Genomic DNA, 6109 nt, shown 5'->3' on the forward strand with positions numbered 1-6109 from the left:
CTTGCTTTCTCATGAAATAAGTAGATAAATTTCTAATTGTGCTCGCTGATCTACATGTACGGACTTATAAACAGATAATATTAGTTCCTTGTTGTGTAACGTTTTAAACCCTATTAGCTAATTCTGATGAATATGCATATTTTGCAGGCGGAACGAGGTCACGTGACGTATGACGTCAACATGACATTTTGGCGATAGAGATGTTTTATTTACTTCAAAGGTTGTGCCTCTACATACATAAACATAACACTACCTTACCTTGCCCGAATACATTATTACTTACGTGGAAATTTACAGAGGGAAATCCCACAATGGTAAAGCCAGGTTCTTTTACTCCAACCTCAGAAACACGCATATTGTATTTTCTTCAAAATAAACAGATGTATCCCCGATTGTGATTGCTGATCTACATATATGGACTTATAAACAGGAAATATTAGGTCCTTGTTGCATAACGTTGCTAACACTTACGATACAAGTACAGATTGCACAGTTGATTGCACAAGGTTGTTTTTAAAGTTCTGCAGTTAAACTGTCTCGTAGTTTAAGATCATATTTCGAACGTGTGTTGGGTAATGTGAAATGAGCACTAAAGGCATTGCCCTACTCAGTACGGATATTAAATCAAAACAAAAATTCCGAACTCCGCTTAATGAAAACATCTATCTCTGATATTACTAACAACGCAAGCTGTCTGTACTTTTAAAATAATATACACATCAGCTGCACTGGATGTTCAAAACATGACAAATATTAGAAGTCTGCATGTATGAAATTTAAGATGTTTAACCCGGAGAGATCTTAACCGTGACTTAAGAGGTCTGTCGTTAAACTAATATATATGAACACAATGATTGTTGTAACCTTGTCGCCGGTTGCTTTCAGCAAAAACCCTGATGTCAGAAAAACAAGGCAACAAGATTAACATAATAAGCTGAGTGGTATCTTTGAAGAAAATCTTGTGTGGATATCGAAACTTATAATTTTTTTTTTTTTAATTTCGTCCCACTTACAAAACAAACCGAAGTTCTACAAAGTTCAGGAAGTCATCAGGAAAAGAAATGTACATGTGTAGAAGGTTCGTTTACAAGTAAGGTGTGATGTCGCATGTGTTGCAAAGTTTTCCTGACGCCATATCACAGGTAGAATGCAAGTGTATGACATACATTATAATGTATATGTGTTTGCAGTAAATATCGACCTCTCATGTAAATGTCTAAAAGATTTTTCGACTTCTTTTCAGCAACAATCGCAAATGGAGACATGTTTACAAAACGTGAAAGAAAGCTTTATTATCAATACTGACGAACGATATCGTCTTGGGTAAGTGAAAGTAACCTCCTGTCCCAAACAAACCAAACCCTTATATCTCATCGTATGGGCCGTATGTAGTATAAAAAGAGCGTTGTTCGAAATATTCAGCTACCACCCAACACAAAGTAAATCTCCAACCTCACTCTCTGGGCTGCCTCACAACCTAACCGCAACGTATGTAGTATTTAAGTTCTACCCCAACACACTCTACAAACACTAGAATACCTTACCGCACTGGAATACATTACTACTTACCTGGAATTTTATCGAGGTGAATGTTAAAAGGGTGAAGCCAGGTTCTTTTACTCCAACCTCAGAGAGTCAAAAGAAACACACTTGTAAATATTGTCGACGTATCTGAGTGATCGTTCCGAGGATCCTCTCACAGTTCTATTGTAACACTTGCTTTCTCATGAAATAAGTAGATAAATTTCAAATTGTGCTCGCTGATCTACATGTACGGACTTATAAACAGATAATATTAGTTCCTTGTTGTGTAACGTTTCAAGCCCTTTTAGCTTAGTCTGATGAATATGCATATTTTGCAGGCGGAACGAGGTCACCTGACGCGTGACGTCAACATGACATTTTGGCGATAGAGAGATTTTATTTACTTCAAAGGATGTGCCTCAACATACCTTATAAACATCAAACTACCTTACCTCGCCAGAATACATAATTACGTGGAAATTTACAGAGGGAAATCCCACAATGGTGAAGACAAGTTCTTTTACTCCAATCTCAGAAACACGCATATTGTATTTTCTTCAAAATAAACGGATAAATCACCGATTGTGATTGCTGATCTACATATATGGGTAAACCTTTCTACCTCATCCTATGGACCGTTTGAAACATAAAATCGTGGAGGCATGTTTACAAAAAGTGAAAGAAAGATTTTATATCAATACAGACAAACGATATCGTCTTTGGTAACTGAAAGTGATTGTAACCCCAGACTTTCGAGAATGGGACCTTGCATACAGGTCAAGGTAATTTCTTTTCGCAATCTTTGTCTAACTTGATATCTTGTTTCTTGAACAAAGTTGACCTCAGTGATCTTGGTATAGATTACAGTTATTTCTAAGCTTTTCATGATCCATGTTAGAAACCTATCAGTAGTGTATCGTGCTCTCTGACTTTTGGATAATCTGAAGAGGTTGTTTAAACAAATGAGACCCATGTGACCTTGAATTTCGGTCAAGGTCAGTTCTTATCGCAATATTTGTCAGGATTAATACAAACACCTTACTAGTCAAATATCAAGTTTTTAGACATATTAGTTGTTTTTGTTCTTGTTTTTTTATCTTTTAACAAATTTGGCTCCTGAAATCTTGAATAAGGGTCAAGTTCATATTTTTGCAAATATTGTCCTGTACCAGCCAAATATCTTGACTTTTCGCTTATTGGTTATTGAGCAGTTGTTTAATTGGATAAGTTGACGCTGTACTGATAACTGACGAAACACGTCGGACGGATGAACGGACGGAATACAGATGCAGCGCTCACTTATCCTTCTGGCCAGTGACCTGAAAATGCATTTATTTATGTCAAGATTTAAGCATAAAACATCAACAAAATGTTAGATTAAGCTGTTGTTTCCCTCGTTAATTTATTTTAACCGCAATATTTTTTTTTCAATCTTTTAAAGGTTTAGAATTGCTTCTCTTCGCTGAATTTTTTTTTTTTTTTGCTAGTGTGACCCGACAATCCCTTTTCATTAAAACGGAATCGTATAACGTTTCGAAACGTTGGACTTGCAGAGTAAACATTCAGGTAATCTGTTTCTTTTATTGCTTATATGCGAAAACATCACCAAGGATTTTAACGTAGATTTTGCAATAGTGTCTTCATAAATGACATTTCAATACGCGTCTAAACAACTACGGAACACCTTTGAACCGGTCTGTGTTGATCTGCACAAACAGAAAATAAATTGTAATATAATTAAACGCCATTATCATTCCTGGATGGCTGGGTTGTGTTGTCCCTGGTTTTCTTTAGTAGGGTATACATTTTATACTTGGGTGCTGCCATGTTGAATATCACAGTTTGTGTTTACTGTTGGTATTTCCAGTGTCTGTAACGTGTCCTTTCTGGGTAGAAGTCGATTTCTTTGAACACGGTCTTCTTGGAAGAGCTGTGTTAATACATCTACAAACGGGTGTCGGTTATACGTTTTCCTGCACCCAGTGTAGCACCGGTGAAATCAGTGACGCGTATTCATGATATCATGTTTTATTTCTGAGGCTATTGTGAACCTGTTTGTTAAAAAGAAACGCTATTCAGTAAACATTATATACGGTTTATGGCTCTCGGCTACCTTTAACCATATTTTGATCAAAATAAAGATATGGTTTGCAGCTAAATTATTGAACATAGAATTTTGTGCATTGGGCAAAATATCAGGAATGCATGTAACGTAGCGAACATCAACTTTTGATGAACGCACACGCTATTTAAGATCCAGTATGAGTGACCGAAACCTGCTATAAAGTCACCAGCTAGCGGAGTATGACCTATGTGGATATAGCTGGCGAGGAGCTACTCATCTTGTAGTTTGTTTAATAATGTTTGGCTGTCGTAATATCATATATAGTAATTGTACCGGAGACCAGCGTTAATCAGCTACATACGGATACCATAAATGTACCACAAACATAACATTATAACAGGAGAGACATTATCACTTTTGTTAAGGAATCCTACACAAGGGTACATATTGACACTATAAAAATAGGCGATAAAACTATTGAGTTATAAAAAAATGGCCACTAGTTAAAAGAACAAGATTATTCTAAATCTTTAATGCACTCGATTCTGACTAAGAAATAATTACCCTCTGTCATGATTCACCTACCGTATACAATTTATTGTAGTATACGTCGTTGAAAATGCACCATCAGCATATTTTATACCGATCTGTTACGGAATCAATCGATTTTGCCGAAAATAGCCGAGATAATTTTAATCGTATTATGATTATCATGATTGTTTGTTTACATTTCTTATTTAAAGTACATTAATGTTTAAACAGCTGTAGAAGTCTTAGTTTATCGTATATAGAGAAATATACACAATAAACATGTTTGTTGCCCTTCGTATACAGTGTAAGTTACAAATGGCATTGACGTAGTATTTCTTATTTGCTAGCTACTTTTAATGGCACTTTCAAAAAGTGTTACGACAAAGTCTATAAATTTAGCCTAAATAAGAGTTGTCTTTTCATTTTCATTTCGTCTGTTTAAAATGTGGACAATCTCCTTAAAGGGATACAATTGATTTCTCTTTTTCATTTTCTTGGATTAGCGTGTTTCACCACTGATGGTTACTATACAATAGTGTCACCACTGATGGTCACTACAAAATAGTGTCACCAGTGATGATAACTATACAATAGTGTCACCACTGATGGTAACTATACAATAGTGTCACCACTGCTGGTAACTACACAATAGTGTCACCAGTGATGGTAACTATACAATAGTGTCACCACTGATGGTAACTATACAATAGTGTTACCACTGAAGGTAACTATACAATAGTGTCACCACTGCTGGTAACTACACAATAGTGTCACCACTGCTGGTAACTATACAAAAGTGTCACCACAGATGGTAACTACACAATAGTGTCACCACTGTTGGTAACTATACAATAGTGTCACCACAGATGGTTAATACACAATAGTGCCACAACTAATGGCTACTCTTGTGTCTGTGTGTGTGTGTGTGTGTGTGTCTCTCTCTCTCTCTCTCTCTCTCTCTCTCTCTCTCTCTCTCTCTCTCTCTCTCTCTCTCTCTCTCTCTCTCTCTCTCTCTCTCTCTCTGTGTGTGTGTGTGTGTGTGTGTTGTGGTTTGGGCAGATTTCGTCATCTACATTCAGTTGCATTACCTTTTGCTCTGAAAATGCGTGATCAAGAGATATTGCATGATTTCTCAAACGGAAATGAAGTATGTTTGAATTACGTGAATCTCATACCTAAAAGCATTTGTCATGTATTATTTCTGTCTTACTGATAATTGATTTAAATGTATTGAGAGAATGAGAGTTCCTTACAGAAATCGCTTCTATAAATGCGGTGGTGCCATGTGCGGTACGGTATACTGAGGTTTTGTACACTGTTCGGAGTTCTTGTGAGTCCACGTTAACCGTGTCTTCATTTCATGGTATTTATGCATGAATTTCCGTTATTGTCTGAGTAAAAAGGAGTGTGTGATTACAAAAGGTTCTGTATTTAATTCGTTCATTTAACTCTTTATCAATTGCTGTAACTTGCATCCTGTCGATATAATGTATGATCTAGAGACCTTAGTATGAATGTCAAGGTAATGTAATTCAGATTGGTCTATATAGGCATGTTTGATATAACCTCGAGAAATAGGTGATCATGACAGGTACTTGTTTTCAGCTAATACAAATAGAGTTATCGGACAGTGGAAGAAAGTCGGTATGTATCCAGTTTCGAACAAAATATAATAATACAATTCATATCAAATGATGTCTGATGTGGAGATATATATATATATATATGTGTGTGTTGAAATGGTTCAATAAGAAAAATAGATAGTAGTTTGGCACCATTGTACTTTGTTTATCAATGATGTTGTTAAAACCTGTTTGTTCAACTAATTTTTTTAGAAAAAAAACTATAGTCTGTTTATTCAGTTACCTCACAACTGCAATCCCATAAAATGAGTTATTGTCTCCCTTTGTGTGATGCATTTATTAAAGTGAAAGTTAATGTATTTCCAAAACCAATCTCAATACTATAAGAGTTTGTCGTTAAGATGTC

This window comes from Ylistrum balloti, unplaced genomic scaffold (genome assembly GCF_031769215.1).
Source record: "Ylistrum balloti isolate Yb309-2 unplaced genomic scaffold, AGI_CSIRO_Ybal_v1 Utg370970, whole genome shotgun sequence".
Classification (NCBI taxonomy): Eukaryota; Metazoa; Mollusca; class Bivalvia; order Pectinida; family Pectinidae; genus Ylistrum; species Ylistrum balloti.